Source organism: Hyla sarda, unplaced genomic scaffold (genome assembly GCF_029499605.1).
Source record: "Hyla sarda isolate aHylSar1 unplaced genomic scaffold, aHylSar1.hap1 scaffold_1699, whole genome shotgun sequence".
Lineage (NCBI taxonomy): Eukaryota > Metazoa > Chordata > Amphibia > Anura > Hylidae > Hyla > Hyla sarda.
In genome coordinates, this window is record NW_026608339.1 from 50,686 (window position 1) to 73,993 (window position 23,308).

Genomic DNA, 23,308 nt, shown 5'->3' on the forward strand with positions numbered 1-23,308 from the left:
GTGCGCATATATATATATATATATATATATATATATATATATATATATTTCTCCGCCGAAATCACTTTTAAACCCATTTCCACCTTTTTTTCCCTTCTCTTCCTCTTACTTTTTTTTCACGTTTTTTTACGTTTTTCTCCTTTTCGCCTCTTTTCTGGGCGTATTATTCTTCTTTTTCTTCTTTTTTTTCGTCTAATGCATACCCCATCAGTGCAGCAATGCTTATTCAATACCGCCAGCAGATGGAGACACTGGGGGATAATTTTCTAAGGATTTATACTGATTTTTCCTGTCTGAATTTGTCGCACAGAAAGTTGCAGGCCAAATATGTGTGACATTTCTGCGACTTTAGCTTCTAGAGCATTTTTACAACATTATACATAGGTGCTGAATACATAAAAAGCGACTGTTCAGCGACAGACAAGTCGCATCGGCTGAAAGTAGGCCAGAATGTCAGTCCATGTTGGAGCAGGTTTAGATACAGTCTAAAGCATAGATCTCAAAGTCTGTGCACAGAATTTAGCAAGGGCCTCGCACCTTCTGATGCATCAGGTAGGTGCACAATAGCATAGCCTAACCCTCTGTACTTTGGTCTATATTGATGCGGGACATAGACAGCCAGCTGATGACCAATCCATTAGTGCAATGGATGGCTGGAAGCATTTGTCTTTGCCTTTGCAATACCACAGAAGCAATGCATGGTCAATGTACAGCAATGACACACCTGTGTGAACAGCCAGGAGACCCCCCCCCCCCCCCCCCCCATGTTATGTTACATAGTTACATAGTTAGTACGGTCGAAAAAAGACATATGTCCATCACGTTCAACCAGGGAATTAAGGGGTAGGGGTGTGGCGCGATATTGGGGAAGGGATGAGATTTTAAATTTCTTCATAAGCATTAATCTTATTTTGTCAATTAGGAACATTCAGCACCCACCCGCTATCAAGGCAGCTGCCTATCATGTCATGCCCTACCTGCACAGGTGTGCTGGCTACTCAAATGATCCAATTAAGGAGGCCATTTAGTCAGCAGCAGCAGAAGTCCTGTGCCTGGACGCTCCAACAGGGGCCAGACACAAGCAGAAGCAGAAGCAGCAGAAGCAGCAGCAGCACCACCTTTTGTTTTTTGGCTGCAGCAGCAGCAAGGCCCACAGGGCTGGCTAGCTGGCTAGCCAGCAAGCAGGTAGCAATGAAAGTAGGAATCTTTCTTTTTAACCCTGTAAGGGGGTGGTGCACTGTACCCGAAGATACTGCCATATCGGGTCAATGCATAGGGCGACGGAAGCAAGCTTCGAAATTGGCCCCCGTTCTCAAAAATCCATTTAATATATGGTCCCCAGATAGGGGACGTATCAGATATTAAACTGATAAGAACAGATTTTTTTTTTTTTTTTTTTATCTAAAGCCGAGGAACGTGCTTTCGATTCACCCAAAGTGCAAGAAAAAGTGCAAACGTGTTACACTAAAAAAACGTGCACAAAGGATGCGGTCTATCGCAAGCCCTTCTCCGATAGGAGAGAGGCCCCCCAACAAACCTTACCCTTCGCCTCCGGACCAAAAGGTACCTGCGAGGTTCCAGGTTCGATGTCCCTTTTCGCCGAAGCTACTAGGAGACCACAAATGCTCCCGGCATCCCCCTTGGCGTTAGCCAAGGTATCTGCCCGCAGAGCCGATTACGGTAGGTACCCTGCGAAGCAGGAGTACCCGGGGTGTTTGCAGGGAGGTGCGGAACCTAATGGCCACACACACCTCCCCTAGACCGCCAGGAGGGACACCCAGAAGGGCTACCGCATCCTGACAAATCCTGTGAACACACAACACGCAAAAAGTGACACAGTGAGACAAAAAATAAATAAATAAGTGAATGTGTGCAGATATACTGCCCGGACATCCGGCCGGATCTATAAAAATTTCTCTGATCCTAGCCAGAAGGCCGGGAATCAAGAGGTGAGTGCCACAAGGTGAAGAGATTATGGTGCCCGTGCTTCAACTCAGTGAGCCTATTCTCCCAGTGAGTTTCGGCACCTCGGGGTCACCACTCCCCGAGGCACAAAAGTACCTCGGCTCTAGACCCTCTCAGCCTCATGGCGAGACCCGGAGGGAACAGGTCACATCGGGGCAGCCGTCGAGCTGATTCCTCAGAACCAGCCCCGGAAAGCCCTGGTACACCTGCATCCTCCATGCAGCACCCATCCCCACCAGCATGAAAACTGATAAGAACAGATACTACACTTGATCTTAGCCAAAAGGCCGAGAAGCGATAACCGTGAAAGGGGCGGGCCCAACAAGGTCCCCTTCATGGGCACTATCACTGCTTGCTGTCAGGGAGGCTGCCAGACAATTTTCCATGCACACTCTGGGCTGGGGGGCAGTCAACCACCAGTACACACAGCAGAACCTAAACCCATACCATTATTGCTAAGCAGCAAGACAGGGGCCCATTGCACTCCCACGGGGCCTTTTTAAATGCAATCCATAACCCGGATTTGCCAGGAACCCTTCTTACTCCTCCTACTTGCATGTGACACTGGGCTTAGGATCTGCATAGGAAACACACACACAAGCACACACCTACCTTTGTTGCCTGCAGATGCCTCCTTGGCTGTCCCCAAACGGTATCAAACCAACACCCACGGGAAGCTGTAAGCATAGAGGACATGCCTGCACCCCATTGGACTTACCTGTGTGGGTTAAATCCGGGTTATTTGACAACCTATGGCGGTGATGGTTCTGCTCAGGCAGAGCAGTGCTGATGCTCCTCATAAAGCTGTCGCTGCTGTGAAGGTTCTAGGTGACATCACAAATCCCTATGGTTACATACACAACAAAGCTGGGTTGTTGTTGTTTACACTCTGCAAGGCCTGTGGAAGTGAGTGACATCATAGCACTGTAGTTCTGAGGGTTCAAGATGGATGCAACAATCTCCTGTTGCTTCTATGAAGGCCGTAATAGACGACATCACCAAACAGCTCCATAGTCACATACACAGCAAAGGAGAGATGTTGTTTACACCTAGTGATGTCAGTGGTATTGAGTGACATCACAGCACAGTGCTAAGGCTCCTGGGCCTGGACACAGCAGCGGCTGCAATATCTCAACGGAGAATACGTTTATATCTATGTGTGTGTGTGCGCATATATATATATATATATATATATATATATATATATATATATATATATATATATATTTCTCCGCCGAAATCACTTTTAAACCCATTTCCACCTTTTTTTCCCTTCTCTTCCTCTTACTTTTTTTTCACGTTTTTTTACGTTTTTCTCCTTTTCGCCTCTTTTCTGGGCGTATTATTCTTCTTTTTCTTCTTTTTTTTCGTCTAATGCATACCCCATCAGTGCAGCAATGCTTATTCAATACCGCCAGCAGATGGAGACACTGGGGGATAATTTTCTAAGGATTTATACTGATTTTTCCTGTCTGAATTTGTCGCACAGAAAGTTGCAGGCCAAATATGTGTGACATTTCTGCGACTTTAGCTTCTAGAGCATTTTTACAACATTATACATAGGTGCTGAATACATAAAAAGCGACTGTTCAGCGACAGACAAGTCGCATCGGCTGAAAGTAGGCCAGAATGTCAGTCCATGTTGGAGCAGGTTTAGATACAGTCTAAAGCATAGATCTCAAAGTCTGTGCACAGAATTTAGCAAGGGCCTCGCACCTTCTGATGCATCAGGTAGGTGCACAATAGCATAGCCTAACCCTCTGTACTTTGGTCTATATTGATGCAGAACATAGACAGCCAGCTGATGACCAATCCATTAGTGCAATGGATGGCTGGAAGCATTTGTCTTTGCCTTTGCAATACCACAGAAGCAATGCATGGTCAATGTACAGCAATGACACACCTGTGTGAACAGCCAGGAGACCCCCCCCCCCCCATGTTATGTTACATAGTTACATAGTTAGTACGGTCGAAAAAAGACATATGTCCATCAAGTTCAACCAGGGAATTAAGGGGTAGGGGTGTGGCGCGATATTGGGGAAGGGATGAGATTTTATATTTCTTCATAAGCATTAATCTTATTTTGTCAATTAGGAACATTCAGCACCCACCCGCTATCAAGGCAGCTGCCTATCATGTCATGCCCTACCTGCACAGGTGTGCTGGCTACTCAAATGATCCAATTAAGGAGGCCATTTAGTCAGCAGCAGCAGAAGTCCTGTGCCTGGACGCTCCAACAGGGGCCAGACACAAGCAGAAGCAGAAGCAGCAGAAGCAGCAGCAGCACCACCTTTTGTTTTTTGGCTGCAGCAGCAGCAAGGCCCACAGGGCTGGCTAGCTGGCTAGCCAGCAAGCAGGTAGCAATGAAAGTAGGAATCTTTCTTTTTAACCCTGTAAGGGGGTGGTGCACTGTACCCGAAGATACTGCCATATCGGGTCAATGCATAGGGCGACGGAAGCAAGCTTCGAAATCGGCCCCCGTTCTCAAAAATCCATTTAATATATGGTCCCCAGATAGGGGACGTATCAGATATTAAACTGATAAGAACAGATACTACACTTGATCTTAGCCAAAAGGCCGAGAAGCGATAACCGTGAAAGGGGCGGGCCCAACAAGGTCCCCTTCATGGGCACTATCACTGCTTGCTGTCAGGGAGGCTGCCAGACAATTTTCCATGCACACTCTGGGCTGGGGGGCAGTCAACCACCAGTACACACAGCAGAACCTAAACCCATACCATTATTGCTAAGCAGCAAGACAGGGGCCCATTGCACTCCCACGGGGCCTTTTTAAATGCAATCCATAACCCGGATTTGCCAGGAACCCTTCTTACTCCTCCTACTTGCATGTGACACTGGGCTTAGGATCTGCATAGGAAACACACACACAAGCACACACCTACCTTTGTTGCCTGCAGATGCCTCCTTGGCTGTCCCCAAACGGTATCAAACCAACACCCACGGGAAGCTGTAAGCATAGAGGACATGCCTGCACCCCATTGGACTTACCTGTGTGGGTTAAATCCGGGTTATTTGACAACCTATGGCGGTGATGGTTCTGCTCAGGCAGAGCAGTGCTGATGCTCCTCATAAAGCTGTCGCTGCTGTGAAGGTTCTAGGTGACATCACAAATCCCTATGGTTACATACACAACAAAGCTGGGTTGTTGTTGTTTACACTCTGCAAGGCCTGTGGAAGTGAGTGACATCATAGCACTGTAGTTCTGAGGGTTCAAGATGGATGCAACAATCTCCTGTTGCTTCTATGAAGGCCGTAATAGACGACATCACCAAACAGCTCCATAGTCACATACACAGCAAAGGAGAGATGTTGTTTACACCTAGTGATGTCAGTGGTATTGAGTGACATCACAGCACAGTGCTAAGGCTCCTGGGCCTGGACACAGCAGCGGCTGCAATATCTCAACGGAGAATACGTTTATATCTATGTGTGTGTGTGCGCATATATATATATATATATATATATATATATATATATATATATATATATATATTTCTCCGCCGAAATCACTTTTAAACCCATTTCCACCTTTTTTTCCCTTCTCTTCCTCTTACTTTTTTTTCACGTTTTTTTACGTTTTTCTCCTTTTCGCCTCTTTTCTGGGCGTATTATTCTTCTTTTTCTTCTTTTTTTTCGTCTAATGCATACCCCATCAGTGCAGCAATGCTTATTCAATACCGCCAGCAGATGGAGACACTGGGGGATAATTTTCTAAGGATTTATACTGATTTTTCCTGTCTGAATTTGTCGCACAGAAAGTTGCAGGCCAAATATGTGTGACATTTCTGCGACTTTAGCTTCTAGAGCATTTTTACAACATTATACATAGGTGCTGAATACATAAAAAGCGACTGTTCAGCGACAGACAAGTCGCATCGGCTGAAAGTAGGCCAGAATGTCAGTCCATGTTGGAGCAGGTTTAGATACAGTCTAAAGCATAGATCTCAAAGTCTGTGCACAGAATTTAGCAAGGGCCTCGCACCTTCTGATGCATCAGGTAGGTGCACAATAGCATAGCCTAACCCTCTGTACTTTGGTCTATATTGATGCGGGACATAGACAGCCAGCTGATGACCAATCCATTAGTGCAATGGATGGCTGGAAGCATTTGTCTTTGCCTTTGCAATACCACAGAAGCAATGCATGGTCAATGTACAGCAATGACACACCTGTGTGAACAGCCAGGAGACCCCCCCCCCCCATGTTATGTTACATAGTTACATAGTTAGTACGGTCGAAAAAAGACATATGTCCATCAAGTTCAACCAGGGAATTAAGGGGTAGGGGTGTGGCGCGATATTGGGGAAGGGATGAGATTTTATATTTCTTCATAAGCATTAATCTTATTTTGTCAATTAGGAACATTCAGCACCCACCCGCTATCAAGGCAGCTGCCTATCATGTCATGCCCTACCTGCACAGGTGTGCTGGCTACTCAAATGATCCAATTAAGGAGGCCATTTAGTCAGCAGCAGCAGAAGTCCTGTGCCTGGACGCTCCAACAGGGGCCAGACACAAGCAGAAGCAGAAGCAGCAGAAGCAGCAGCAGCACCACCTTTTGTTTTTTGGCTGCAGCAGCAGCAAGGCCCACAGGGCTGGCTAGCTGGCTAGCCAGCAAGCAGGTAGCAATGAAAGTAGGAATCTTTCTTTTTAACCCTGTAAGGGGGTGGTGCACTGTACCCGAAGATACTGCCATATCGGGTCAATGCATAGGGCGACGGAAGCAAGCTTCGAAATCGGCCCCCGTTCTCAAAAATCCATTTAATATATGGTCCCCAGATAGGGGACGTATCAGATATTAAACTGATAAGAACAGATACTACACTTGATCTTAGCCAAAAGGCCGAGAAGCGATAACCGTGAAAGGGGCGGGCCCAACAAGGTCCCCTTCATGGGCACTATCACTGCTTGCTGTCAGGGAGGCTGCCAGACAATTTTCCATGCACACTCTGGGCTGGGGGGCAGTCAACCACCAGTACACACAGCAGAACCTAAACCCATACCATTATTGCTAAGCAGCAAGACAGGGGCCCATTGCACTCCCACGGGGCCTTTTTAAATGCAATCCATAACCCGGATTTGCCAGGAACCCTTCTTACTCCTCCTACTTGCATGTGACACTGGGCTTAGGATCTGCATAGGAAACACACACACAAGCACACACCTACCTTTGTTGCCTGCAGATGCCTCCTTGGCTGTCCCCAAACGGTATCAAACCAACACCCACGGGAAGCTGTAAGCATAGAGGACATGCCTGCACCCCATTGGACTTACCTGTGTGGGTTAAATCCGGGTTATTTGACAACCTATGGCGGTGATGGTTCTGCTCAGGCAGAGCAGTGCTGATGCTCCTCATAAAGCTGTCGCTGCTGTGAAGGTTCTAGGTGACATCACAAATCCCTATGGTTACATACACAACAAAGCTGGGTTGTTGTTGTTTACACTCTGCAAGGCCTGTGGAAGTGAGTGACATCATAGCACTGTAGTTCTGAGGGTTCAAGATGGATGCAACAATCTCCTGTTGCTTCTATGAAGGCCGTAATAGACGACATCACCAAACAGCTCCATAGTCACATACACAGCAAAGGAGAGATGTTGTTTACACCTAGTGATGTCAGTGGTATTGAGTGACATCACAGCACAGTGCTAAGGCTCCTGGGCCTGGACACAGCAGCGGCTGCAATATCTCAACGGAGAATACGTTTATATCTATGTGTGTGTGTGCGCATATATATATATATATATATATATATATATATATATATATATATATATTTCTCCGCCGAAATCACTTTTAAACCCATTTCCACCTTTTTTTCCCTTCTCTTCCTCTTACTTTTTTTTCACGTTTTTTTACGTTTTTCTCCTTTTCGCCTCTTTTCTGGGCGTATTATTCTTCTTTTTCTTCTTTTTTTTCGTCTAATGCATACCCCATCAGTGCAGCAATGCTTATTCAATACCGCCAGCAGATGGAGACACTGGGGGATAATTTTCTAAGGATTTATACTGATTTTTCCTGTCTGAATTTGTCGCACAGAAAGTTGCAGGCCAAATATGTGTGACATTTCTGCGACTTTAGCTTCTAGAGCATTTTTACAACATTATACATAGGTGCTGAATACATAAAAAGCGACTGTTCAGCGACAGACAAGTCGCATCGGCTGAAAGTAGGCCAGAATGTCAGTCCATGTTGGAGCAGGTTTAGATACAGTCTAAAGCATAGATCTCAAAGTCTGTGCACAGAATTTAGCAAGGGCCTCGCACCTTCTGATGCATCAGGTAGGTGCACAATAGCATAGCCTAACCCTCTGTACTTTGGTCTATATTGATGCGGGACATAGACAGCCAGCTGATGACCAATCCATTAGTGCAATGGATGGCTGGAAGCATTTGTCTTTGCCTTTGCAATACCACAGAAGCAATGCATGGTCAATGTACAGCAATGACACACCTGTGTGAACAGCCAGGAGACCCCCCCCCCCCATGTTATGTTACATAGTTACATAGTTAGTACGGTCGAAAAAAGACATATGTCCATCAAGTTCAACCAGGGAATTAAGGGGTAGGGGTGTGGCGCGATATTGGGGAAGGGATGAGATTTTATATTTCTTCATAAGCATTAATCTTATTTTGTCAATTAGGAACATTCAGCACCCACCCGCTATCAAGGCAGCTGCCTATCATGTCATGCCCTACCTGCACAGGTGTGCTGGCTACTCAAATGATCCAATTAAGGAGGCCATTTAGTCAGCAGCAGCAGAAGTCCTGTGCCTGGACGCTCCAACAGGGGCCAGACACAAGCAGAAGCAGAAGCAGCAGAAGCAGCAGCAGCACCACCTTTTGTTTTTTGGCTGCAGCAGCAGCAAGGCCCACAGGGCTGGCTAGCTGGCTAGCCAGCAAGCAGGTAGCAATGAAAGTAGGAATCTTTCTTTTTAACCCTGTAAGGGGGTGGTGCACTGTACCCGAAGATACTGCCATATCGGGTCAATGCATAGGGCGACGGAAGCAAGCTTCGAAATCGGCCCCCGTTCTCAAAAATCCATTTAATATATGGTCCCCAGATAGGGGACGTATCAGATATTAAACTGATAAGAACAGATACTACACTTGATCTTAGCCAAAAGGCCGAGAAGCGATAACCGTGAAAGGGGCGGGCCCAACAAGGTCCCCTTCATGGGCACTATCACTGCTTGCTGTCAGGGAGGCTGCCAGACAATTTTCCATGCACACTCTGGGCTGGGGGGCAGTCAACCACCAGTACACACAGCAGAACCTAAACCCATACCATTATTGCTAAGCAGCAAGACAGGGGCCCATTGCACTCCCACGGGGCCTTTTTAAATGCAATCCATAACCCGGATTTGCCAGGAACCCTTCTTACTCCTCCTACTTGCATGTGACACTGGGCTTAGGATCTGCATAGGAAACACACACACAAGCACACACCTACCTTTGTTGCCTGCAGATGCCTCCTTGGCTGTCCCCAAACGGTATCAAACCAACCCCCACGGGAAGCTGTAAGCATAGAGGACATGCCTGCACCCCATTGGACTTACCTGTGTGGGTTAAATCCGGGTTATTTGACAACCTATGGCGGTGATGGTTCTGCTCAGGCAGAGCAGTGCTGATGCTCCTCATAAAGCTGTCGCTGCTGTGAAGGTTCTAGGTGACATCACAAATCCCTATGGTTACATACACAACAAAGCTGGGTTGTTGTTGTTTACACACTGCAAGGCCTGTGGAAGTGAGTGACATCATAGCACTGTAGTTCTGAGGGTTCAAGATGGATGCAACAATCTCCTGTTGCTTCTATGAAGGCCGTAATAGACGACATCACCAAACAGCTCCATAGTCACATACACAGCAAAGGAGAGATGTTGTTTACACCTAGTGATGTCAGTGGTATTGAGTGACATCACAGCACAGTGCTAAGGCTCCTGGGCCTGGACACAGCAGCGGCTGCAATATCTCAACGGAGAATACGTTTATATCTATGTGTGTGTGTGCGCATATATATATATATATATATATATATATATATATATATATATATATATATTTCTCCGCCGAAATCACTTTTAAACCCATTTCCACCTTTTTTTCCCTTCTCTTCCTCTTACTTTTTTTTCACGTTTTTTTACGTTTTTCTCCTTTTCGCCTCTTTTCTGGGCGTATTATTCTTCTTTTTCTTCTTTTTTTTCGTCTAATGCATACCCCATCAGTGCAGCAATGCTTATTCAATACCGCCAGCAGATGGAGACACTGGGGGATAATTTTCTAAGGATTTATACTGATTTTTCCTGTCTGAATTTGTCGCACAGAAAGTTGCAGGCCAAATATGTGTGACATTTCTGCGACTTTAGCTTCTAGAGCATTTTTACAACATTATACATAGGTGCTGAATACATAAAAAGCGACTGTTCAGCGACAGACAAGTCGCATCGGCTGAAAGTAGGCCAGAATGTCAGTCCATGTTGGAGCAGGTTTAGATACAGTCTAAAGCATAGATCTCAAAGTCTGTGCACAGAATTTAGCAAGGGCCTCGCACCTTCTGATGCATCAGGTAGGTGCACAATAGCATAGCCTAACCCTCTGTACTTTGGTCTATATTGATGCGGGACATAGACAGCCAGCTGATGACCAATCCATTAGTGCAATGGATGGCTGGAAGCATTTGTCTTTGCCTTTGCAATACCACAGAAGCAATGCATGGTCAATGTACAGCAATGACACACCTGTGTGAACAGCCAGGAGACCCCCCCCCCCATGTTATGTTACATAGTTACATAGTTAGTACGGTCGAAAAAAGACATATGTCCATCAAGTTCAACCAGGGAATTAAGGGGTAGGGGTGTGGCGCGATATTGGGGAAGGGATGAGATTTTATATTTCTTCATAAGCATTAATCTTATTTTGTCAATTAGGAACATTCAGCACCCACCCGCTATCAAGGCAGCTGCCTATCATGTCATGCCCTACCTGCACAGGTGTGCTGGCTACTCAAATGATCCAATTAAGGAGGCCATTTAGTCAGCAGCAGCAGAAGTCCTGTGCCTGGACGCTCCAACAGGGGCCAGACACAAGCAGAAGCAGAAGCAGCAGAAGCAGCAGCAGCACCACCTTTTGTTTTTTGGCTGCAGCAGCAGCAAGGCCCACAGGGCTGGCTAGCTGGCTAGCCAGCAAGCAGGTAGCAATGAAAGTAGGAATCTTTCTTTTTAACCCTGTAAGGGGGTGGTGCACTGTACCCGAAGATACTGCCATATCGGGTCAATGCATAGGGCGACGGAAGCAAGCTTCGAAATCGGCCCCCGTTCTCAAAAATCCATTTAATATATGGTCCCCAGATAGGGGACGTATCAGATATTAAACTGATAAGAACAGATACTACACTTGATCTTAGCCAAAAGGCCGAGAAGCGATAACCGTGAAAGGGGCGGGCCCAACAAGGTCCCCTTCATGGGCACTATCACTGCTTGCTGTCAGGGAGGCTGCCAGACAATTTTCCATGCACACTCTGGGCTGGGGGGCAGTCAACCACCAGTACACACAGCAGAACCTAAACCCATACCATTATTGCTAAGCAGCAAGACAGGGGCCCATTGCACTCCCACGGGGCCTTTTTAAATGCAATCCATAACCCGGATTTGCCAGGAACCCTTCTTACTCCTCCTACTTGCATGTGACACTGGGCTTAGGATCTGCATAGGAAACACACACACAAGCACACACCTACCTTTGTTGCCTGCAGATGCCTCCTTGGCTGTCCCCAAACGGTATCAAACCAACACCCACGGGAAGCTGTAAGCATAGAGAACATGCCTGCACCCCATTGGACTTACCTGTGTGGGTTAAATCCGGGTTATTTGACAACCTATGGCGGTGATGGTTCTGCTCAGGCAGAGCAGTGCTGATGCTCCTCATAAAGCTGTCGCTGCTGTGAAGGTTCTAGGTGACATCACAAATCCCTATGGTTACATACACAACAAAGCTGGGTTGTTGTTGTTTACACTCTGCAAGGCCTGTGGAAGTGAGTGACATCATAGCACTGTAGTTCTGAGGGTTCAAGATGGATGCAACAATCTCCTGTTGCTTCTATGAAGGCCGTAATAGACGACATCACCAAACAGCTCCATAGTCACATACACAGCAAAGGAGAGATGTTGTTTACACCTAGTGATGTCAGTGGTATTGAGTGACATCACAGCACAGTGCTAAGGCTCCTGGGCCTGGACACAGCAGCGGCTGCAATATCTCAACGGAGAATACGTTTATATCTATGTGTGTGTGTGCGCATATATATATATATATATATATATATATATATATTTCTCCGCCGAAATCACTTTTAAACCCATTTCCACCTTTTTTTCCCTTCTCTTCCTCTTACTTTTTTTTCACGTTTTTTTACGTTTTTCTCCTTTTCGCCTCTTTTCTGGGCGTATTATTCTTCTTTTTCTTCTTTTTTTTCGTCTAATGCATACCCCATCAGTGCAGCAATGCTTATTCAATACCGCCAGCAGATGGAGACACTGGGGGATAATTTTCTAAGGATTTATACTGATTTTTCCTGTCTGAATTTGTCGCACAGAAAGTTGCAGGCCAAATATGTGTGACATTTCTGCGACTTTAGCTTCTAGAGCATTTTTACAACATTATACATAGGTGCTGAATACATAAAAAGCGACTGTTCAGCGACAGACAAGTCGCATCGGCTGAAAGTAGGCCAGAATGTCAGTCCATGTTGGAGCAGGTTTAGATACAGTCTAAAGCATAGATCTCAAAGTCTGTGCACAGAATTTAGCAAGGGCCTCGCACCTTCTGATGCATCAGGTAGGTGCACAATAGCATAGCCTAACCCTCTGTACTTTGGTCTATATTGATGCGGGACATAGACAGCCAGCTGATGACCAATCCATTAGTGCAATGGATGGCTGGAAGCATTTGTCTTTGCCTTTGCAATACCACAGAAGCAATGCATGGTCAATGTACAGCAATGACACACCTGTGTGAACAGCCAGGAGACCCCCCCCCCCATGTTATGTTACATAGTTACATAGTTAGTACGGTCGAAAAAAGACATATGTCCATCAAGTTCAACCAGGGAATTAAGGGGTAGGGGTGTGGCGCGATATTGGGGAAGGGATGAGATTTTATATTTCTTCATAAGCATTAATCTTATTTTGTCAATTAGGAACATTCAGCACCCACCCGCTATCAAGGCAGCTGCCTATCATGTCATGCCCTACCTGCACAGGTGTGCTGGCTACTCAAATGATCCAATTAAGGAGGCCATTTAGTCAGCAGCAGCAGAAGTCCTGTGCCTGGACGCTCCAACAGGGGCCAGACACAAGCAGAAGCAGAAGCAGCAGAAGCAGCAGCAGCACCACCTTTTGTTTTTTGGCTGCAGCAGCAGCAAGGCCCACAGGGCTGGCTAGCTGGCTAGCCAGCAAGCAGGTAGCAATGAAAGTAGGAATCTTTCTTTTTAACCCTGTAAGGGGGTGGTGCACTGTACCCGAAGATACTGCCATATCGGGTCAATGCATAGGGCGACGGAAGCAAGCTTCGAAATCGGCCCCCGTTCTCAAAAATCCATTTAATATATGGTCCCCAGATAGGGGACGTATCAGATATTAAACTGATAAGAACAGATACTACACTTGATCTTAGCCAAAAGGCCGAGAAGCGATAACCGTGAAAGGGGCGGGCCCAACAAGGTCCCCTTCATGGGCACTATCACTGCTTGCTGTCAGGGAGGCTGCCAGACAATTTTCCATGCACACTCTGGGCTGGGGGGCAGTCAACCACCAGTACACACAGCAGAACCTAAACCCATACCATTATTGCTAAGCAGCAAGACAGGGGCCCATTGCACTCCCACGGGGCCTTTTTAAATGCAATCCATAACCCGGATTTGCCAGGAACCCTTCTTACTCCTCCTACTTGCATGTGACACTGGGCTTAGGATCTGCATAGGAAACACACACACAAGCACACACCTACCTTTGTTGCCTGCAGATGCCTCCTTGGCTGTCCCCAAACGGTATCAAACCAACACCCACGGGAAGCTGTAAGCATAGAGGACATGCCTGCACCCCATTGGACTTACCTGTGTGGGTTAAATCCGGGTTATTTGACAACCTATGGCGGTGATGGTTCTGCTCAGGCAGAGCAGTGCTGATGCTCCTCATAAAGCTGTCGCTGCTGTGAAGGTTCTAGGTGACATCACAAATCCCTATGGTTACATACACAACAAAGCTGGGTTGTTGTTGTTTACACTCTGCAAGGCCTGTGGAAGTGAGTGACATCATAGCACTGTAGTTCTGAGGGTTCAAGATGGATGCAACAATCTCCTGTTGCTTCTATGAAGGCCGTAATAGACGACATCACCAAACAGCTCCATAGTCACATACACAGCAAAGGAGAGATGTTGTTTACACCTAGTGATGTCAGTGGTATTGAGTGACATCACAGCACAGTGCTAAGGCTCCTGGGCCTGGACACAGCAGCGGCTGCAATATCTCAACGGAGAATACGTTTATATCTATGTGTGTGTGTGCGCATATATATATATATATATATATATATATATATATATATATATATATTTCTCCGCCGAAATCACTTTTAAACCCATTTCCACCTTTTTTTCCCTTCTCTTCCTCTTACTTTTTTTTCACGTTTTTTTACGTTTTTCTCCTTTTCGCCTCTTTTCTGGGCGTATTATTCTTCTTTTTCTTCTTTTTTTTCGTCTAATGCATACCCCATCAGTGCAGCAATGCTTATTCAATACCGCCAGCAGATGGAGACACTGGGGGATAATTTTCTAAGGATTTATACTGATTTTTCCTGTCTGAATTTGTCGCACAGAAAGTTGCAGGCCAAATATGTGTGACATTTCTGCGACTTTAGCTTCTAGAGCATTTTTACAACATTATACATAGGTGCTGAATACATAAAAAGCGACTGTTCAGCGACAGACAAGTCGCATCGGCTGAAAGTAGGCCAGAATGTCAGTCCATGTTGGAGCAGGTTTAGATACAGTCTAAAGCATAGATCTCAAAGTCTGTGCACAGAATTTAGCAAGGGCCTCGCACCTTCTGATGCATCAGGTAGGTGCACAATAGCATAGCCTAACCCTCTGTACTTTGGTCTATATTGATGCGGGACATAGACAGCCAGCTGATGACCAATCCATTAGTGCAATGGATGGCTGGAAGCATTTGTCTTTGCCTTTGCAATACCACAGAAGCAATGCATGGTCAATGTACAGCAATGACACACCTGTGTGAACAGCCAGGAGACCCCCCCCCCCATGTTATGTTACATAGTTACATAGTTAGTACGGTCGAAAAAAGACATATGTCCATCAAGTTCAACCAGGGAATTAAGGGGTAGGGGTGTGGCGCGATATTGGGGAAGGGATGAGATTTTATATTTCTTCATAAGCATTAATCTTATTTTGTCAATTAGGAACATTCAGCACCCACCCGCTATCAAGGCAGCTGCCTATCATGTCATGCCCTACCTGCACAGGTGTGCTGGCTACTCAAATGATCCAATTAAGGAGGCCATTTAGTCAGCAGCAGCAGAAGTCCTGTGCCTGGACGCTCCAACAGGGGCCAGACACAAGCAGAAGCAGAAGCAGCAGAAGCAGCAGCAGCACCACCTTTTGTTTTTTGGCTGCAGCAGCAGCAAGGCCCACAGGGCTGGCTAGCTGGCTAGCCAGCAAGCAGGTAGCAATGAAAGTAGGAATCTTTCTTTTTAACCCTGTAAGGGGGTGGTGCACTGTACCCGAAGATACTGCCATATCGGGTCAATGCATAGGGCGACGGAAGCAAGCTTCGAAATCGGCCCCCGTTCTCAAAAATCCATTTAATATATGGTCCCCAGATAGGGGACGTATCAGATATTAAACTGATAAGAACAGATACTACACTTGATCTTAGCCAAAAGGCCGAGAAGCGATAACCGTGAAAGGGGCGGGCCCAACAAGGTCCCCTTCATGGGCACTATCACTGCTTGCTGTCAGGGAGGCTGCCAGACAATTTTCCATGCACACTCTGGGCTGGGGGGCAGTCAACCACCAGTACACACAGCAGAACCTAAACCCATACCATTATTGCTAAGCAGCAAGACAGGGGCCCATTGCACTCCCACGGGGCCTTTTTAAATGCAATCCATAACCCGGATTTGCCAGGAACCCTTCTTACTCCTCCTACTTGCATGTGACACTGGGCTTAGGATCTGCATAGGAAACACACACACAAGCACACACCTACCTTTGTTGCCTGCAGATGCCTCCTTGGCTGTCCCCAAACGGTATCAAACCAACACCCACGGGAAGCTGTAAGCATAGAGGACATGCCTGCACCCCATTGGACTTACCTGTGTGGGTTAAATCCGGGTTATTTGACAACCTATGGCGGTGATGGTTCTGCTCAGGCAGAGCAGTGCTGATGCTCCTCATAAAGCTGTCGCTGCTGTGAAGGTTCTAGGTGACATCACAAATCCCTATGGTTACATACACAACAAAGCTGGGTTGTTGTTGTTTACACTCTGCAAGGCCTGTGGAAGTGAGTGACATCATAGCACTGTAGTTCTGAGGGTTCAAGATGGATGCAACAATCTCCTGTTGCTTCTATGAAGGCCGAAGGCCGTAATAGACGACATCACCAAACAGCTCCATAGTCACATACACAGCAAAGGAGAGATGTTGTTTACACCTAGTGATGTCAGTGGTATTGAGTGACATCACAGCACAGTGCTAAGGCTCCTGGGCCTGGACACAGCAGCGGCTGCAATATCTCAACGGGAGAATACGTTTATATCTATGTGTGTGTGTGCGCATATATATATATATATATATATATATATATATATATATATATATATATATATATATTTCTCCGCCGAAATCACTTTTAAACCCATTTCCACCTTTTTTTCCCCTTCTCTTCCTCTTACTTTTTTTTCACGTTTTTTTACGTTTTTCTCCTTTTCGCCTCTTTTCTGGGCGTATTATTCTTCTTTTTCTTCTTTTTTTCGTCTAATGCATACCCCATCAGTGCAGCAATGCTTATTCAATACCGCCCAGCAGATGGAGACACTGGGGGATAATTTTCTAAGGATTTATACTGATTTTTCCTGTCTGAATTTGTCGCACAGAAAGTTGCAGGCCAAATATGTGTGACATTTCTGCGACTTTAGCTTCTAGAGCATTTTTTACAACATTATACATAAGGTGCTGAATACATAAAAAGCGACTGTTCAGCGACAGACAAGTCGCATCGGCTGAAAGTAGGCCAGAATGTCAGTCCATGTTGGAGCAGGTTTAGATACAGTCTAAAGCATAGATCTCAAAGTCTGTGCACAGAATTTAGCAAGGGCCTCGCACCTTCTGATGCATCAGGTAGGTGCACAATAGCATAGCCTAACCCTCTGTACTTTGGTCTATATTGATGCGGGACATAGACAGCCAGCTGATGACCAATCCATTAGTGCAATGGATGGCTGGAAGCATTTGTCTTTGCCTTTGCAATACCACAGAAGCAATGCATGGTCAATGTACAGCAATGACACACCTGTGTGAACAGCCAGGAGACCCCCCCCCCCCATGTTATGTTACATAGTTACATAGTTAGTACGGTCGAAAAAAAGACATATGTCCATCAAGTTCAACCAGGGAATTAAGGGGTAGGGGTGTGGCGCGATATTGGGGAAGGGATGAGATTTTATATTTCTTCATAAGCATTAATCTTATTTGTCAATTAGGAACATTCAGCACCCACCCGCTATCAAGGCAGCTGCCTATCATGTCATGCCCTACCTGCACAGGTGTGCTGGGCTACTCAAATGATCCAATTAAGGAGGCCATTTAGTCAGCAGCAGCAGAAGTCCTGTGCCTGGACGCTCCAACAGGGGCCAGACACAAGCAGAAGCAGAAGCAGCAGAAGCAGCAGCAGCACCACCTTTTGTTTTTTGGCTGCAGCAGCAGCAAGGCCCCACAGGGCTGGCTAGCTGGGCTAGCCAGCAAGCAGGTAGCAATGAAAGTAGGAATCTTTCTTTTTAACCCTGTAAGGGGGTGGTGCACTGTACCCGAAGATACTGCCATATCGGGTCAATGCATAGGGCGACGGAAGCAAGCTTCGAAATCGGCCCCCGTTCTCAAAAATCCATTTAATATATGGTCCCCAGATAGGGGACGTATCAGATATTAAACTGATAAGAACAGATACTACACTTGATCTTAGCAAAAGGCCGAGAAGCGATAACCGTGAAAGGGGCGGGCCCTACAAGGTCCCCTTCATGGGCACTATCACTGCTTGCTGTCAGAGAGGCTGCCCAGACAATTTTCCATGCACACTCTGGGCTGGGGGGCAGTCAACCACCAGTACACACAGCAGAACCTAAACCCATACCATTATTGCTAAGCAGCAAGACAGGGGCCCATTGCACTCCCACGGGGCCCTTTTTAAATGCAATCCATAACCCGGATTTGCCAGGAACCCTTCTTACTCCTCCTACTTGCATGTGACACTGGGCTTAGGATCTGCATAGGAAACACACACACAAGCACACACCTACCTTTGTTGCCTGCAGATGCCTCCTTGGCTGTCCCCAAACGGTATCAAACCAACACCCACGGGAAGCTGTAAGCATAGAGGACATGCCTGCACCCCCATTGGACTTACCTGTGTGGGTTAAATCCGGGTTATTTGACAACCTATGGCGGTGATGGTTCTGCTCAGGCAGAGCAGTGCTGATGCTCCTCATAAAGCTGTCGCTGCTGTGAAGGTTCTAGGTGACATCACAAATCCCTATGGTTACATACACAACAAAGCTGGTTGTTGTTGTTTACACTCTGCAAGGCCTGTGGAAGTGAGTGACATCATAGCACTGTAGTTCTGAGGGTTCAAGATGGATGCAACAATCTCCTGTTGAAATAGACGACATCACCAAACAGCTCCATAGTCACATACACAGCAAAGGAGAGATGTTGTTTACACCTAGTGATGTCAGTGGTATTGAGTGACATCACAGCACAGTGCTAAGGCTCCTGGGCCTGGACACAGCAGCGGCTGCAATATCTCAACGGAGAATACGTTTATATCTATGTGTGTGTGTGCGCATATATATATATATATATATATATATATATATATATATATATATATTTCTCCGCCGAAATCACTTTTAAACCCATTTCCACCTTTTTTTCCCTTCTCTTCCTCTTACTTTTTTTTCACGTTTTTTTACGTTTTTCTCCTTTTCGCCTCTTTTCTGGGCGTATTATTCTTCTTTTTCTTCTTTTTTTTCGTCTAATGCATACCCCATCAGTGCAGCAATGCTTATTCAATACCGCCAGCAGATGGAGACACTGGGGGATAATTTTCTAAGGATTTATACTGATTTTTCCTGTCTGAATTTGTCGCACAGAAAGTTGCAGGCCAAATATGTGTGACATTTCTGCGACTTTAGCTTCTAGAGCATTTTTACAACATTATACATAGGTGCTGAATACATAAAAAGCGACTGTTCAGCGACAGACAAGTCGCATCGGCTGAAAGTAGGCCAGAATGTCAGTCCATGTTGGAGCAGGTTTAGATACAGTCTAAAGCATAGATCTCAAAGTCTGTGCACAGAATTTAGCAAGGGCCTCGCACCTTCTGATGCATCAGGTAGGTGCACAATAGCATAGCCTAACCCTCTGTACTTTGGTCTATATTGATGCGGGACATAGACAGCCAGCTGATGACCAATCCATTAGTGCAATGGATGGCTGGAAGCATTTGTCTTTGCCTTTGCAATACCACAGAAGCAATGCATGGTCAATGTACAGCAATGACACACCTGTGTGAACAGCCAGGAGACCCCCCCCCCCCCATGTTATGTTACATAGTTACATAGTTAGTACGGTCGAAAAAAGACATATGTCCATCAAGTTCAACCAGGGAATTAAGGGGTAGGGGTGTGGCGCGATATTGGGGAAGGGATGAGATTTTATATTTCTTCATAAGCATTAATCTTATTTTGTCAATTAGGAACATTCAGCACCCACCCGCTATCAAGGCAGCTGCCTATCATGTCATGCCCTACCTGCACAGGTGTGCTGGCTACTCAAATGATCCAATTAAGGAGGCCATTTAGTCAGCAGCAGCAGAAGTCCTGTGCCTGGACGCTCCAACAGGGGCCAGACACAAGCAGAAGCAGAAGCAGCAGCAGCACCACCTTTTGTTTTTTGGCTGCAGCAGCAGCAAGGCCCACAGGGCTGGCTAGCTGGCTAGCCAGCAAGCAGGTAGCAATGAAAGTAGGAATCTTTCTTTTTAACCCTGTAAGGGGGTGGTGCACTGTACCCGAAGATACTGCCATATCGGGTCAATGCATAGGGCGACGGAAGCAAGCTTCGAAATCGGCCCCCGTTCTCAAAAATCCATTTAATATATGGTCCCCAGATAGGGGACGTATCAGATATTAAACTGATAAGAACAGATACTACACTTGATCTTAGCCAAAAGGCCGAGAAGCGATAACCGTGAAAGGGGCGGGCCCAACAAGGTCCCCTTCATGGGCACTATCACTGCTTGCTGTCAGGGAGGCTGCCAGACAATTTTCCATGCACACTCTGGGCTGGGGGGCAGTCAACCACCAGTACACACAGCAGAACCTAAACCCATACCATTATTGCTAAGCAGCAAGACAGGGGCCCATTGCACTCCCACGGGGCCTTTTTAAATGCAATCCATAACCCGGATTTGCCAGGAACCCTTCTTACTCCTCCTACTTGCATGTGACACTGGGCTTAGGATCTGCATAGGAAACACACACACAAGCACACACCTACCTTTGTTGCCTGCAGATGCCTCCTTGGCTGTCCCCAAACGGTATCAAACCAACACCCACGGGAAGCTGTAAGCATAGAGGACATGCCTGCACCCCATTGGACTTACCTGTGTGGGTTAAATCCGGGTTATTTGACAACCTATGGCGGTGATGGTTCTGCTCAGGCAGAGCAGTGCTGATGCTCCTCATAAAGCTGTCGCTGCTGTGAAGGTTCTAGGTGACATCACAAATCCCTATGGTTACATACACAACAAAGCTGGGTTGTTGTTGTTTACACTCTGCAAGGCCTGTGGAAGTGAGTGACATCATAGCACTGTAGTTCTGAGGGTTCAAGATGGATGCAACAATCTCCTGTTGCTTCTATGAAGGCCGTAATAGACGACATCACCAAACAGCTCCATAGTCACATACACAGCAAAGGAGAGATGTTGTTTACACCTAGTGATGTCAGTGGTATTGAGTGACATCACAGCACAGTGCTAAGGCTCCTGGGCCTGGACACAGCAGCGGCTGCAATATCTCAACGGAGAATACGTTTATATCTATGTGTGTGTGTGCGCATATATATATATATATATATATATATATATATATATATATATATATATATATATTTCTCCGCCGAAATCACTTTTAAACCCATTTCCACCTTTTTTTCCCTTCTCTTCCTCTTACTTTTTTTTCACGTTTTTTTACGTTTTTCTCCTTTTCGCCTCTTTTCTGGGCGTATTATTCTTCTTTTTCTTCTTTTTTTTCGTCTAATGCATACCCCATCAGTGCAGCAATGCTTATTCAATACCGCCAGCAGATGGAGACACTGGGGGATAATTTTCTAAGGATTTATACTGATTTTTCCTGTCTGAATTTGTCGCACAGAAAGTTGCAGGCCAAATATGTGTGACATTTCTGCGACTTTAGCTTCTAGAGCATTTTTACAACATTATACATAGGTGCTGAATACATAAAAAGCGACTGTTCAGCGACAGACAAGTCGCATCGGCTGAAAGTAGGCCAGAATGTCAGTCCATGTTGGAGCAGGTTTAGATACAGTCTAAAGCATAGATCTCAAAGTCTGTGCACAGAATTTAGCAAGGGCCTCGCACCTTCTGATGCATCAGGTAGGTGCACAATAGCATAGCCTAACCCTCTGTACTTTGGTCTATATTGATGCGGGACATAGACAGCCAGCTGATGACCAATCCATTAGTGCAATGGATGGCTGGAAGCATTTGTCTTTGCCTTTGCAATACCACAGAAGCAATGCATGGTCAATGTACAGCAATGACACACCTGTGTGAACAGCCAGGAGACCCCCCCCCCCCCATGTTATGTTACATAGTTACATAGTTAGTACGGTCGAAAAAAGACATATGTCCATCAAGTTCAACCAGGGAAAATTAAGGGGTAGGGGTGTGGCGCGATATTGGGGAAGGGATGAGATTTTATATTTCTTCATAAGCATTAATCTTATTTTGTCAATTAGGAACATTCAGCACCCACCCGCTATCAAGGCAGCTGCCTATCATGTCATGCCCTACCTGCACAGGTGTGCTGGCTACTCAAATGATCCAATTAAGGGAGGCCATTTAGTCAGCAGCAGCAGAAGTCCTGTGCCTGGACGCTCCAACAGGGGCCAGACACAAGCAGAAGCAGAAGCAGCAGAAGCAGCAGCAGCACCACCTTTTGTTTTTTGGCTGCAGCAGCAGCAAGGCCCACAGGGCTGGCTAGCTGGCTAGCCAGCAAGCAGGTAGCAATGAAAGTAGGAATCTTTCTTTTTAACCCTGTAAGGGGGTGGTGCACTGTACCCGAAGATACTGCCATATCGGGTCAATGCATAGGGCGACGGAAGCAAGCTTCGAAATCGGCCCCCGATCTCAAAATCCATTTAATATATGGTCCCCAGATAGGGGACGTATCAGATATTAAACTGATAAGAAGCAGATACTACACTTGATCTTAGCCAAAAGGCCGAGAAGCGATAACCGTGAAAGGGGCGGGCCCAACAAGGTCCCCTTCATGGGCACTATCACTGCTTGCTGTCAGGGAGGCTGCCAGACAATTTTCCATGCACACTCTGGGCTGGGGGGCAGTCAACCACCAGTACACACAGCAGAACCTAAACCCATACCATTATTGCTAAGCAGCAAGACAGGGGCCCATTGCACTCCCACGGGGCCTTTTTAAATGCAATCCATAACCCGGATTTGCCAGGAACCCTTCTTACTCCTCCTACTTGCATGTGACACTGGGCTTAGGATCTGCATAGGAAACACACACACAAGCACACACCTACCTTTGTTGCCTGCAGATGCCTCCTTGGCTGTCCCCAAACGGTATCAAACCAACACCCACGGGAAGCTGTAAGCATAGAGGACATGCCTGCACCCCATTGGACTTACCTGTGTGGGTTAAATCCGGGTTATTTGACAACCTATGGCGGGTGATGGTTCTGCTCAGGCAGAGCAGTGCTGATGCTCCTCAT

At 46.3% G+C, this 23,308-nt stretch overlaps 10 non-coding genes and 1 pseudogene across 10 annotated transcripts; all 11 read right to left on the reverse strand.

The window, feature by feature from the left end:
* Positions 1-1,227: 1,227 nt before the first annotated feature.
* Positions 1,228-1,412, reverse strand: LOC130312004 (U2 spliceosomal RNA). Its single transcript, XR_008860253.1, has one exon. It is a non-coding gene; the product is annotated as a U2 spliceosomal RNA (small nuclear RNA).
* Positions 1,413-2,104: 692 nt separating this feature from the next.
* On the reverse strand, positions 2,105-2,264 carry LOC130312006 (U2 spliceosomal RNA; annotated as a pseudogene).
* Positions 2,265-4,364: 2,100 nt separating this feature from the next.
* LOC130311991 (U2 spliceosomal RNA) lies at positions 4,365-4,555 on the reverse strand. The gene has a single exon (XR_008860240.1). It is a non-coding gene; the product is annotated as a U2 spliceosomal RNA (small nuclear RNA).
* A 2,095-nt stretch (positions 4,556-6,650) lies between these two features.
* LOC130311992 (U2 spliceosomal RNA) lies at positions 6,651-6,841 on the reverse strand. Its single transcript, XR_008860241.1, has one exon. It is a non-coding gene; the product is annotated as a U2 spliceosomal RNA (small nuclear RNA).
* Positions 6,842-8,932: 2,091 nt separating this feature from the next.
* On the reverse strand, positions 8,933-9,123 carry LOC130311993 (U2 spliceosomal RNA). Its single transcript, XR_008860242.1, has one exon. It is a non-coding gene; the product is annotated as a U2 spliceosomal RNA (small nuclear RNA).
* Positions 9,124-11,215: 2,092 nt separating this feature from the next.
* LOC130311994 (U2 spliceosomal RNA) lies at positions 11,216-11,406 on the reverse strand. The gene has a single exon (XR_008860243.1). It is a non-coding gene; the product is annotated as a U2 spliceosomal RNA (small nuclear RNA).
* A 2,076-nt stretch (positions 11,407-13,482) lies between these two features.
* Positions 13,483-13,673, reverse strand: LOC130311995 (U2 spliceosomal RNA). The gene has a single exon (XR_008860244.1). It is a non-coding gene; the product is annotated as a U2 spliceosomal RNA (small nuclear RNA).
* Positions 13,674-15,761: 2,088 nt separating this feature from the next.
* On the reverse strand, positions 15,762-15,952 carry LOC130311996 (U2 spliceosomal RNA). The gene has a single exon (XR_008860245.1). It is a non-coding gene; the product is annotated as a U2 spliceosomal RNA (small nuclear RNA).
* A 2,113-nt stretch (positions 15,953-18,065) lies between these two features.
* LOC130311999 (U2 spliceosomal RNA) lies at positions 18,066-18,255 on the reverse strand. Its single transcript, XR_008860248.1, has one exon. It is a non-coding gene; the product is annotated as a U2 spliceosomal RNA (small nuclear RNA).
* Positions 18,256-20,323: 2,068 nt separating this feature from the next.
* LOC130311997 (U2 spliceosomal RNA) lies at positions 20,324-20,514 on the reverse strand. The gene has a single exon (XR_008860246.1). It is a non-coding gene; the product is annotated as a U2 spliceosomal RNA (small nuclear RNA).
* Positions 20,515-22,615: 2,101 nt separating this feature from the next.
* On the reverse strand, positions 22,616-22,806 carry LOC130312001 (U2 spliceosomal RNA). The gene has a single exon (XR_008860250.1). It is a non-coding gene; the product is annotated as a U2 spliceosomal RNA (small nuclear RNA).
* Between the last annotated feature and the right edge of the window lie 502 nt (positions 22,807-23,308).